Source organism: Urocitellus parryii, chromosome 1, assembly GCF_045843805.1.
Source record: "Urocitellus parryii isolate mUroPar1 chromosome 1, mUroPar1.hap1, whole genome shotgun sequence".
Classification (NCBI taxonomy): Eukaryota; Metazoa; Chordata; class Mammalia; order Rodentia; family Sciuridae; genus Urocitellus; species Urocitellus parryii.
Window position 1 is genome coordinate 169,099,519 of NC_135531.1, and position 14,533 is coordinate 169,114,051.

Sequence of the window (14,533 nt, forward strand, 5' to 3'; positions counted from 1 at the left end):
GCCTGATTCACACTTCCTGTTTAGAATTGCTTTTGCTATTCTGGGTCTTTTATTTTTCTATATGATTTCATGATTGCTTTATCTATTTCTACAAGAAATGCTGTTTTGATTTTGATTGGCATTGCATTAAACCTATAGAGAACTTTTGATAATGTTAGTTCTTCCTATCCATGAACAGGGTATATTTTTCCATCTTCTAAGATCTTCTTCTACTTCTCTCTTTAGGGTTCTGTAGTTTTCATTGTATAAATCTTTCACCTCTTTTGTTAGGTTGATTCCCAAGTATTTTATTTTTTTTGAGGATATTGTGAATGGAGTGTTTTTCCTCATTTCTGTTTCAGAAGTTTTGTCGCTGATATACAGAAATGCCTTTGATTTATGCATGTTGATTTTATATCCTGCCACTTTGCTGAATTCATTTATTAGTTCTAGTCGTTTCCTTGTAGACCCTTTTGGGTCTTCTAGGTATAGAATCATGTTTTCCGCAAATAGTGACAATTTAAGTTCTTCTTTTCATATTTTTATGCCTTTAATTTCTTTCATCTGTCTAATTGCTCTGGCCAGTGTTTCGAGAACTATATTGAATTGAAGTGGTGATAGAGGGCATCCCTGTCTTGTTCCAGATTTTAAAGGGAATGCCTTCAACTTTTCTCCATTCAGAATGATGCTATCCTGAGGCTTAGCATAGATAGCTTTTACAATGTCAAGGTAAGTTCTTGTTATCCCTAGTTTTTCTAATGATTTGAACATAAAGGGATGCTGTACTTTGTCGAATGCTTTTTCTGCGTCTCTCGAGATGATCATATGGTTCTTATCTTTAAGTCTATTGACGTGGTGAATAACATTTATTGATTTCTGTATATTGAACCATCCTTGCATCCCAGGGATGAATCCTACTTGATCATGGTGCACAACTTTTTTGATGTGTTTCTGTATTGGATTCGCCAGAATTTTATTGAGGATTTTTGCATCTAGGTTCATTGGAGATATTGGTCTGTAGTTTTTTTCTTTGAGGTGTCTTTATCTAGTTTCGGAATCAGGGTGATGTTGGCCTCATAGAATGAATTTGGAAGAGCTCCCTCTTTTTCTATTTCCTGAAATAACTTGAAAAGTATTGGTATTAATTCTTCTTTAAAGGTTTTGTAAAACTGCGCTGTATACCCATCTGGTCCTGGGCTTTTCTTGGTTGGTAGTCTTTTGATTTCTTCTTCAATTTCATCCATTGATATTGGTCTGTTCAAATTGTGTGTATCCTCTTGACTCATTCTGGGAAAATCATATGGCTTAAGAAATTTGTCTATGTCTTCACTATCTTCTATTTTATTGGAATATAGGTTTTCAAAATAATTTCTAATTGTCTTCTGTATTTCTGTAGCATCTGTTGTGATATTGCCTTTTTCATCCCGTATGTTAGTAATTTGAGTTCTCTCTCTTCTTCTTTTCGTTAGCATGGCTAAAGGTCTGTCAATATTATTTATTTTTTTGAAGAACCAACTTTTAGTTTTGTTAATTTTTTCAATTATTTCTTTTTTTTCAATTTCATTGATTTCTGCTTTGATTTTAATTATTTTCTGCCTTCTGCTGCTTCTGGTGTTGATTTGCTCTTGTTTTTCTAGGGCTTTGAGATGTAATGTTAACTCATTTAATTGTTGACTTTTTTTTTCTTTTAAGGAATAAACTCCATGCAATGAGCTTTCCTCTTAGAATTGCTTTCGTAGTACCCCAGAAATTTAGATATATTTTGTCTGTGTTCTCATTTACCTCTAATTTTTTTAAAATTTTCTGTTTGATGTCTTTGGCAACCCATTGTCTATTCATTAGAATATTATTTTGTCTCCAGGTGTTGGAATGTATTTTTTATTTTATCATTGATTTCTAATTCCATTCCATTATGATTTTATATTATGCAGGGCAGTATCTCTACTTTTTATATTTGCTAAGGGTTTTTTGTGGCATAGTATATGGTCTATTTTAGAGAAGGATCCATGTGCTGCTTAGAAGAAAGTATATTCTTTCATTGAAGGATAAATTATTCTATATGTGTCAATTAAGTCAAATTATTTATTATATTATTAAGTTCTATCATTTCTCTGCTCAGCTTCTGTTTGGAAGGTCTGTCTAGTGAAGAAAGAGGTGTGTCAAATTCACCCAAAATTATTGTGTTGTGGTCTATTTGACTATTGAACTTGAGAAGAGTTTGTTTGATGAATGTAGAGGCTTCATTGTATTTTGGATATATATATTTAAAATTGTTAAGTCTTGTTGGTGTATGGTTCCCTTGAGTAGAAGGTAGTGCCCTTCTTTATCCTTTTTGATTGACTTTAGTTTGAAGTCTACTTTATTTGATATAAAGATGGAAACTTCTGCTTGCTTCCACAGTCCATGTGAGTGGTACAATTTCCCCCCACGCTTCACCTTATGTCTGTGGATATCTTTTTCTCTGAGATGAGTCTCTTGGAGGCAGTAGATTGTTAGTCTTCTTTTTCTTAATCCAATCTGCTAATCTATGTCTTTTGATTGGTGAATTTAGGCCATTAACATTCAGGATTATTATTGAGACATGATTTGTGTTCCCAGCCATTTTTTTTATTGGTCATTCATAACATTACATAGTTCTTAATACATCATATTACACGGTTTGATTCAAGTGGATTATGAACTCCCGCTTTTACCCCGTATACAGATTGCTGTATCACATCAGTTTCCCTTCCATTGATTGACATATTGCCTTTCTAGATTCTGATGTATTCTGCTGTCTGTCCTATACTCTACTATCCCCCCTCCCCTCCCCTCCCCTCCCCTTTTCTCTCTCTACCCCTTCTACTGTAAATCATTTCTTCCATTTGTATTAACTTGTCTTACCCCTCCTTTCCTCTTATATGATATTTTGTATAACCCTGAGGATCGCCTTCCATTTCCATGCAATTTCCCTTCTCACTCCCTTTCCCTCCCACCTCTCATCCCTGTTTAATGTAAATCTTCTTCTCAAGCTCTTCGTCCCTACCCTGTCCTTGTTTACTCCCCTTATATCAAAGGAGTCATTTGGTATTTGTTTTTTAAAGATTGACTAGCTTCACTTAGCATAATCTGCTCTAATGCCATCCATTTCCCTCCAAATTCTATGATTTTGTCATTTTTTAATGCAGAATAATACTCCATAGTATATAAATGCCACATTTTTTTATCCATTCATCTATTGAAGGGCATCTAGACTGGTTCCACAGTCTTGCTATCGTGAATTGAGCTGCTATGAACATCGATGTAGCAGTGTCCCTGTAGCATGCTCTTGTTAGGGCTTTAGGGAATAGACCGAGAAGGGGAATAGCTGGGTCAAATGGTGGTTCCATTCCCAGCTTTCCGAGAAATCTCCATACTGCTTTCCAGATTGGCTGCACCAATTTGCAGTCCCACCAGCAATGAACAAGAGTGCCCTTTTCCCCGCATCCTCTCCAGCACTTATTGTTGTTTGACTTCCTAATGGCTGCCAGTCTTACTGGAGTGAGATGGTATCTTAGGGTAGTTTTGATTTGCATTTCTCTGACTGCTAGCGATGGTGAGCATTTTTTCATGTACTTGTTGATTGATTGTATGTCCTCCTCTGAGAAGTGTCTGTTCAGGTCCTTGGCCCATTTATTGATTGGGTTATTTGTTATCTTATTGTCTAATTTTTTTGAGTTCTTTGTATATTCTGGTTATTAGGGCTCTATCTGAAGTGTGTGGAGTAAAGATTTGTTCCCAGGATGTAGGCTCCCTGTTTATCTCTCTTATTGTTTCTTTTGCTGAGAAAAAACTTTTTAGTTTGAGTAAGTCCCATTTGTTGATTCTATTTGTTAATTCTAGCGCTATGGGTGTCCTATTGAGGAATTTGGAGCCCGATCCCACAGCGTGTAGATCATAACCAACTTTTTCTTCTATCAGATGCCGTGTCTCTGATTTAATATCAAGCTCCTTGATCCATTTTGAGTTAACTTTTGTGCACGGCGAGAGATATGGATTCAGATTCATTTTGGTGCAAATGGATTTCCAGTTTTCCCAGCACCATTTGTTGAAGATGCTATCCTTCCTCCATTGCATGCTTTTAGCCCCTTTATCAAAAATAAGATAGTTGTAGTTTTGTGGATTGGTTACTGTGTCCTCTATTCTGTACCATTGGTCCACCCGCCTGTTTTGGTACCAGTACCATGCTGTTTTTGTTACTATTGCTCTGTAGTATAGTTTGAAGTCTGGTATCGCTATACCACCTGATTCACACTTCCTGCTTAGTATTGTTTTTGCTATTCTGGGTCTTTTATTATTCCATATGAATTTCATGATTGTTTTATCAATTTCTACAAGATATGCTGTTGGGATTTTGATTGGCATTGCATTGAACTTATATAGGACTTTTGGTAATATCGCCATTTTGATGATGTTAGTTCTGCCTATCCATGAGCAGGGTATATTTTTCCATCTTCTAAGGTCTTCTTCTATGTCTTTCTTTAGGGTTCTGTAATTTTCATTGTATAAGTCTTTCACCTCTTTTGTTAGGTTGATTCCCAAGTATTTTATTTTTTGGGGGGATATTGTGAATGGAGTAGTTGTCCTCATTTCCGTTTCAGAGGATTTGTCGCTGATATACAGGAATGCCTTAGATTTATGCGTGTTGATCTTATATCCTGCCACTTTGCTGAATTCATTTATTAGCTCTAATAGCATCTTTGTAGACCCTTTTGGATCTGCTAGGTATAGAATCATATCATCTGCAAATAGTGATAATTTAAGTTCTTCTTTTCCTATTTTTATGCCTTTAATTTCTTTCGTCTGCCTAATTGCTCTGGCTAGTGTTTCGAGGACTATGTTGAACAGAAGTGGTGAGAGAGGGCATCCCTGTCTTGTACCAGATCTTAGAGGGAATTCCTTCAATTTTTCTCCATTCAGAATGATGCTGGCCTGTGGCTTGTCACTTCCAATAAACCTACCAGATCACGGCTGCTCTCCTCTAAAGGGAATTATGCTAGGAGTTCTTCCGTATGTAGGCTGCAGCTGTCCAGGTGGGTCTTTCTTATCCCGTTAAAGTGGAGACATTGGAGTCGCTGCTTCCTCGCCGGCCGCCATCTTCTTCCCCCGACCTTCCAGCCATTTTTTTTTAATTTATGATATTTAATGTGGCTTGGTTTATCCTCTGATTTTCATCATTGTTTTTATTTTCTTATCTTGGAATATTTTGCTGAGGATGTTCCCTAGTTCAGGCTTTCTAACTGTAAATTCTTTTAACTTTTGTTTATCATGGAATGTTTTTATCTCATCATCAAATCTAAAGCTTAGTTTTGCTGGATATAAGATTCTTCATTGGCATTCATTTTCTTTCAGAGCTTGGTATATGTTGATTCACAGTCTCCTGGTTTTGAGGGCTTGGGTTGAAAAATCTGCTGAGATATGAATTGGTCTCTCTCTATATGTGATCTGATTTCTCCCTTTTGTGACTTTAAAAATTATATTTTTATTTGGTATGCTGGGCATTTTTATTATAATGTGCCTTGATGTAGATAGATTGTAATTTTGTATATTTGGTGTCCTGGAATCCTCTCATATTTGGTTTTCCAATTCATTCTTCATGCTTGAAAACTTATCTGATATTATCTCATTGAAAAGATTGTTCATTTCTTTGATTTGAAACTCTGTGCCTTCCTCTATACCAATAACTCTTAAATTTGGTCTTTTGATGCTGTCCCATTATTCTTAGATGTTCTGTTCATGACGTCTAACTATCTTCACTGTGTGATCAAATTTATTCTCTAGATTGTATACTTTGTTTTCATTATCTGACATTCTTTCTTCTAAGTGATATAGTCTATTGGTTATGCTCTCTGTTGACATTTTTATTTGATTTATTGTATCCTTCATTTCAAGGATTTCTGTTTTTTTCTAGAGTCTCTATCTCTCTCTTAAAGTAATTTTATGCTACCTGTATTTTCTCTCTTATTGTTGAAGTGATCAATTTCTGCCTTTATTTGCTCCTTTAGGTAATTTACAAATTCACAGATCATTTTTATTATAACATTTTGAACTCCTTCTCTGACATTTCATCAACTTCACTTTCCATGGGTTCTGTTATTATAGTGTCCTTGTTTGTTTTGGGCACTTTCCTCCATCAGTTTTTCAAGTTGTGTTTGTGTCTTCCTTTATTGCAGTGTGTATCTGAGATATTACATTTTTTACCTATATTCTTGTTGTACCTGTGCAGATTATCTGTACCTTGACTCGATGTTGAGCTTCCAGACTCTACTGGTGTCCCTCAATGAATGCTTCTGCATACCGAATCTGGGTCCTGCATTAGTTGGCATGGGTGAACGTGGGCAGCCAGTCTGAATGTTTCACATTCTCCTCCCTGGAGCAGAGAGGCTCTCACCATCACTACATTATGAAGTGACCTGGACATTGCCCCAGTCCTGGAAGTTGAGGATGCATCTTCAGAAGTAGGCAAGCCACCCCATGGATTGAGCTATGCTAACTTGTTATGTTTTGATATTACCCCTTTGCTCTGTTTGGGATAGAATGTTCCATGGAAATGCCTTTTGTGTGTACATTTCTGTTGCTCTGGTTTTGGGGATGGCCTTCTTATATGTCAGCCAACCTGCTGAAAGCAGGCTTCAGAAAAATAGACTCAATCCCTGAAACCAGATCCCTTGCCTCATTTGAATGGCTTCTCCTCAACAAAGAGGTTCAGTATGCACGTACTCTTTCTCTCTGCAGGCACTTAAGGTCAGAGGAGGCATCACAGGACCCCCTCCAAAAAAAAAGGTATTTCTGTCTCTTTTGTGGTTATTTCATGCAGCCCGGTTGACCTGGAGTTACCCTTGGTGTTTTTATCATGAGAAACATGACAGGTGAAACTGGGCCACAGGGCTTGACTTCTCTTGGCAGTCAGGTGGCTGTGGTGGTCTGGGCTAAAATTAGGCTCCCTCAGTACTCTGCTGGTCAGAAGGGGTTGTCCTGCACCTGAGGCTAGGCTCTGGTGGGTGTCTGCCCCACCAGGGTAGGGTGGAATGGGATTGCTGTGAGCCTGGGACCACCAGGCCAGTGTTGATTTGTTCTTCTTGAAGTTTATTTTGTCTCAGGAGAACCAAGATGGCAGCATGTAATTTTTTATTGATTTTTTGTGAATCTCAAAAGCAGTGCTTATTTGTTATATTATGTTGTTATGAGCAAAAAGTAAATAAAAATAAAGTGCTATCTCTAACCATGCACCAAACTTAACTCAAAATTGAACAAGGACCCAAGAATTAAACCAGAGACTCTGTGCTAATAAGAGAAAAAGTAGGTTCTGATCTTCTTCATGTGGGATTAGGACACAACTTTCTTATAGCCCAAGAATTTAAACCAAGAATCAATAAATGGGATGGAATCAAACTAAAAACTTTCTTCTCAGCAAAAAAAAAATAATCTTTGAAGTGAACAGAAAGCCTACACCTTTTAACCCTTCACACATCAGATAGAGCACTAATCTCTTGGGCGTATAAAGAAATAAAAATGCTAAGCACCAAAAAAAAAATAATAACCCAATCAACACATGGACTAAAAACTGGAACAGGTACATATAAGAAGAGGATACACAATAAATCAACAAATATTTAAAAAAATGCTCATAATCTCTAGCAATTTGAGCAATGCAAATCAAACCTACTCTAAGATATTATCTCACTTTAGTCAGATGGCAAGTATTATGAAGACAAACAACAATAAGTGTTGATGAGGATGTGGGGGAGAAAGGTCCTCATCCTTTCCTGGTAGGACTACAAATTGGTGCAGCCCATATGGCAAATAGTATGGAGATTTCTTGAGAAGTTGGGAATGAAACTACCATGTAATCCACCTCTCCCTATCCTCGGTCTATACCCAAAGGACTCAAAAAGAGCATACTTCAGAAACACAGCCACATCGATGTTTATAGCAGCACAATTCACAATAGCTAAAGTGTGGAGCCAACCTAGATGCCCTTAAGTGGATGAATGGATAAAAACATGGGATATATACATAATGGAATTTTACTTAGCAATAAAAGTCAATAAAATCATGGCATTGGCAGGTATATGGATGGCATTGGAGAAGTAATGCTAAGTGAAGTTAGCCAATCCCCAAACAAACGAAATGGTTAATGTTTTCTCTGATATAAGGAGACTGACTCATAATGGGGTCGGGAGGGGTAGCATGGGAGGAACAAATGAATTCTAAATATGGCAGAGGGGGGTGGGAGGGAAGGGGAGGAGACAGGGAATTAGCAAGGATGATGGAATGTGATAGACATCATTATCCAAAATACTTGTATGCAGACACAAATTGGTTTTCATCATACTTTATATAAGAGCAGAGTTATGAAAAATTGTGGTATATATGTGTAATAAAAATTTTTATGCATTCTGCTGTCATCTTTTATTTTAAATCAATTTAAACAAACAAAACAACAACAACAAGAAAAAGAGCTCTGTCTGGCAAGGGAATGGAGAAGTTCCAGGGCACTTTGGAGAAACATATTGGATAATCAATATCTGCAAACAGTTGAGAATAATTGCTAAAAATTTTAGGAAATGGTCCATCCCTTTCTACACCTATAAGGAAAGGAGCATGAGCCATTAAGGTCCACAAAGAAGTAGTCTGTGTACTATTGATGAATAAAGTAGTTAAAGAATAAATTAAGAATATAGAAGGCTGGGAGACATTTTGATGTGAATTTATCCCATCTGTTCAGATTGTTTGACCAACACTTTGACATCACCACAGGTTTTTGGATATTGTGGTTTATTGTCGTTGATGATGCTTTCTCATCTTGAGAGTCAGTTTCTGCATCTGGGGAATCAGCCATCAAGTGTTCCACAAGTCTTGCTGGGATCCAAATTGGTCTACATATTCTGGAAAAACACAAGCAAAAGCTTTCACTAGGGATAATAAAGAAGCTCGTGGTTGCCATTGTTGTTTTTGAGGATATTTCCAGATCACTGATGGTAACTTGAGGGACTTGTTAATGGCTCCTAGTATTTCTGTATTGGGTTATGGTTAACATCATCAAATTTCAAAAAACATAAAGTAAATAAAGCCATATTGGTTAACATATGAGGAATTGCATCAGTTAGCAAGGGATTCTATCTCTAATTTTTGTGTTTTGAGCCATAAAATTTTGATGGGCTGTCTCAAAAATGGCTTGTGCTTGGGGGTTAAAAGGAATTCTTGGAAAATATTTAATGTTCTATTTCGCACACAATACAGCAAACATTTTGAAAGTATAATCTGAACTATTGTGTGCTGTTACATTATGTGGGAAACATTTTGTCACAATGCATTTGAGCATATGTTGAATGACATGATTAGTTTTTTCCCCAACCATAGCTGTAAGTAGTCCAGAAGATGTGTCAATTGTGACATATAAATAGTTTAATTTACCAAGCAAGGGTATGTGTATGACAACTATCTTCCATAAAGACAATGCCTTTAAACCCCATGAAATGACTCCTTGAGGTTGTAAGACACCCCCCCCCAAAAAAAAAGAAGCATAACTTTTACAAGTTTTCACTATCTGTTTAGTTTGTAGGATACTGAGTGTAGAAAAAAAACTGTTTAAGGGAGTGGACTGAATGATGGAATTGAGCATGTAACTCTTGCAGATTCCCAATCAGTGCCATATTCACTTCACATGGCTTGATCTGTTAAATTATTAAACTTTGAGATAAATCCAGGTAAAACAGTATGTGATGAATCCAGCCTAATTCCAACTTAAGACTGGGAGCCATCTGTCACAAGGTCATGAAAAGTTCATTTCTGTTTTAATTTAAAATACTAATATTTCTATTTGGCCTGATCACACTTTGGTGTTTTAACCTTGCCCAAGCTTTGAACTTACTTATGCCTGGCTCTCCCTCACCAGATAACAACCCTTCCTAAAAATCTCAGCTGCTCCTCATTAATTCTGATGGTGGAATCTGAGTTTACTCCCTACCTTGAGATGTTAAGATATGTGGATTGTTAACCTGCTATCTGCCTTTGCATTATGCTTCCCAGGATCCTGTCAGCTGTAAGCTACCTAGACATCTATCTTTGTAACTTTTTATGTTATAAAAACTTCCCTGCGCTTAGACCAGGCACTGTCCTCTGGCCCTACTCTTGGGTGAGGCAATTCACTGATCAGCTCTCTTGTGAACTCAATATGAGCTTGTTTTAATTTGGTTTAGAATTAGCATCAGTGGGCTTTGCTTTGCATTCTGGGTTCAACATAAGAGCTCTGATATGAGTGATGAACAGTGAGTTAGTATATTTTTGGAGCACTCTTTGAGAAGAAAGAAGGAGTATATCCAAACCTGATTTTGCTTTCCCTTTAATAAAGAAACAAGGAGACCTGGCTATAAGTTAGGCACAATAAACACTATCAGTAAAGATGTATATATAGTGACTTAGCTTCAATGACCCAATTGGTTGCCTGTAACTCTAATAATTGGGGTGAGGCAGGTAGCTCCTTGTAAGTTCAGGTTTTGTATTCATCCCTGGTAAGAGTATAAATAACAATTAATAGGCCACCAGAATAACTGGCATCCGTACTGATAAGGTTAGCTCCAGGAATTTGTTTATCACAAATTATCTTTAAAAAATAAACTGTTTTATCAAATAAATCTTGAATAGGTTTGCAATGAGTAAATGATTAACCAACGAAAAAGTCATAATTGAATGTTGAAACAGGATATTATTTTTCAAATGGAGGTTTACTTCCTGTTTAATTAATGGCAAGACAAATTTATCAGGTTTTAGACCAAATAATTGAAGAGTCCTAGTGTGTAGTTGTAATACCATTAGACAAAACATACTAATTTGGGGGTAATTTTGAAAGAAAAAGCAGCAGAAAGATGCACTGATTCTAAATGGCTACTTTATTCCTGGAAAAGAAGACCAGTGGGAATAGGTGAGGTGTATAAACTATAGTAATAATGTTCTTGTCAGAATCCCATTGGCTAAGATGCAAATCAGCAAGCTGATTATTAACCTCTTATAAGGCTTTGTAAGCTTCAGGAGTTAATCTTCTTAAAGACAAAGAATATAGATCATTCTCCAAACATTGGAACAGAGGAGGTAGAGCCCTTCAAAGAACCTGTTGAAATGTAAGCCAATTTCTGTTTCCTAAAACCTTTTGTAAATCATTTAAAGAGATTTTATGTAAATGTTGAGAGCCTGTACTAAGATCTCTGCAAGAGTTAATAAATGATTCACAAAAAGTGAAAATGGGCTAATTTTTGAACATTTCCTGGAGCTCTATTTAATTCAATTTCTTTAAGTGTTAATTGGACTTGTTGGAAGATGGAGTCTAGGTCTTGTGCAGAGGGGTGGGCTAAAATAATGTCATCCATATCATGTATAATCATGAGGTCTGGTACCTTGAAGAAAGGCACCAAGGCCTGGAATATATAATATTGACTGGTTTTCATGCCTTATGTTAAGCCTAACATCGTCATCTCTGACATGGTTCAGCTTGATTTAATATATGCAGAAAGAGTCAACTCCTCTATATGGCACTGTTGCAACATCTGTGAAAAAGAAAAACATAAGAGCTTATAGCCAAAGAGGAGACTCCTTGCTTTTTCAACATTCTTTCTCCTGTTCTTTCTCCATTTCTACTTAAATCTCAACATCTCATATCAGATACCCCCTTTTTTTCTACATGTGTGTTATCCTCCTCTTGCTCACTATCTTTTGTTCTTGTTAGCTTTCCCTATTTTGCTTCTGATCTCTTGCGATAGCTGTCTCTCCCAAACAACAGTGGGCCACTGCTGCAATCTCTTCTCCACCCTGAGTGAGCCACTAACAGCTAGCAAAATAATATAAAAGTAGTTTGAGGCTTGTTTATGTGTTTGCTACTGCTGCTGAGGAACATTTTTCAGAGCCAGTTGGTTGCCAGACGTCGGTATTGAATATTCTTTCCAAAGGAAACCATGGATTTGTAGCTAAAAATTCTTGCCAAAAAGTTTCTAATTCCTAATAGTTTACTTTTATACCCTGGGCATTTAAAAGCTGTTGTGTAATTAGTAGATGAGCATGTTTATGTTAACCAGGTAAATTACCTATTGCCCTGACCGCTTATGTTTTGAGCTTTGCGATTCCTTATGGCCAGGGATCCCTCAAGCAAAATCACCTGATTATCCAATGTTTGAGCACCAGAATGTTAAAGGGCCTGTACTTTCAATATCTACTGTGGGAACTTGAGGGCATGGAGAAACCCCTCCAGAGAATGTTTCAGAGAACAAAATATGCTTTATTTCACAGCAAAATAGCATTAAGAGTGAGTATTTGCCAATTTACATATAACAGTCATGATATGCCAGAGGTGATTCACAACAGACCATCTTATGGATGTCCAGACATTGAGAGCCTAGAAACTGACATGTAGGCTGACCTTGCACCAACAGGGCAATAACTCCTTGTCAAAGGAACAAGGAAGTTGCACTTGACAGTGTTCTGACAGAAATTTGTCCCAAAACATAATATTCTATGTTAGAATTTCCCTGCTGAACATTGAGCAAGATAAGCATTCCTCCATGTAGTTCCAAGGTCAGGTCCTGCAACAAAAACTAAAACTAAAAATCTATAAAGTCTTACTTAGAACTAAGGCCTTTTTATCTGAACCTTTATGCTAGTGTCTCTTGAGTACCTGGAATTGTTTCTTGTAACAAAATCAGTAATGCATGTATATTGGTCATGGCACACACTACCTTCAAATAGTTACAAGGAAAATATGATTTGTAAAGGGTGAAAAGTACATTAGTGAATGAAAAAAACTATACTAACCTCCTATCTTGAACATCACTATACACATATTCTGCATAATTTCAGTGCAAAGTCCTTTACTATATGCTGGAATACTTGCTCTTTACCTCTATTGGCCTTCTACCTCTCTGTAATGACTTCTACCTCACTGTAATGACTTTTATATGAATGCCCTACCACTCTGTTCTGTCTAGTAAAATTTTATGCATCCCTTCCAGACCTGGAGTAGATTTTCAGACTTAACCCGTTAAATTCCCAGGAACTCAATTCTATGACTATTTCAATGAAATTGATACAGGTGCATTAAAATAGGTTTGAACTTATCATTGAAAGCTTGTATATTATCATGTTGCTGTTAATCAACATTATATTTATTTTAATGTACTTACAGTCTTATAACCATTACATATCACATAATTTTATGTCATATACTGTATTTAGGTTTTCATACGTGTTCCACATCTGGGACAATGGGACACAGTTTCTCTTCCCATGGCTGCATCTCACACAAAGAAAAAGGGCTAATATCAGCCATTTGAGTACATATGCATAAGACAACTCTTGGGATGCAAATAACATTCAGAAGTAGGTTCTGCACAGATCCACCTTGACTAGAACAAAGGCATGGAACATGAGATTTCAGAGATGGCAATAGCCAGAGGTTCTGGAACATTGTGCTGGGTGAGAGGCAATGTCTGCTCAGTATCAGTGGCATCAGGAACTTCCCTAAGCAATATGCAGTATAACTTTATGGTTTCTCCCAACCGTATAGTTTCCAACCCAGATTCTCAGACCCCTTTAGAAAATCTGTAAGCTACCTAATGTCCTTCAATAAATGTTTAAGTCCTGCAACTAAGTATTCTGGCAGATACATAAAGTACAAATTTTGCATCTTATTCCAAGATATTTTAAGACCATTAGTGGATCATGCATAACTTGGTTCTTTTAGAATACACAGGGACTTACACATTATAGTGATAGTTTAAGACATTAAAATGTAATGAAGAGTGGAGTCACAGGGCTTTTTCATGTTTTAACAACTTTAGGCAGAGTGAGCAGTCTGTTTGACCACTTCTTACCTGCCCACTAAGAATTAGGTAGTGTGTTTTCTGTATTGAATATGGGCAGGACCATGACCAATTGCATCAGTGTTAAAGAAGCTTTGTGACTTCCAAGAATAAATCAAATGACACAATAGACACACCTCTGCCTTATATCCTGAGATACCCCAAGCCATCATAAAAAAGTCTGGCTACCCAAATACCACATGCTGAAGGTAGCTGAGACCATATTGATGAGCCATATTAGGTGATCTCACTGACAGACCCAGCTGAGGAATCAGTTGTGAGACACAGTCTGATGTTTTTTTGTGTTTTTTTTTTTTAATTGATACTTGTATTGTCTGGTCTTCCCTTGACTTTCTTGCCAAGGTTTGATTATTGGAGGAAAACTAACTCTTGCCTGGTCTTGCCTTATCTGGCCTTGCCTTGCCTCTTCGTGGCATGGCTGCTAAGAAGTTAAGACTTGCTTGGCCTTGCCTAGCATGACCTTGACTTGTCCTTCCAGCCTTGTCATGGCTTGTGCATCAGGGGAAGCCAAAGCTTGCCCTAACTTGAATTGGTGGCTTGCTTCATTGACCGACCATGGTTTAGCTATGAAGGGGAAAACCAGTCTTGCCTTGCATTATTATTTCTTTTTCCTTTGATATTCCTTGCTGTGATTGGGCTATCTAAGAAAAGCCAAATATTCCCTGGTC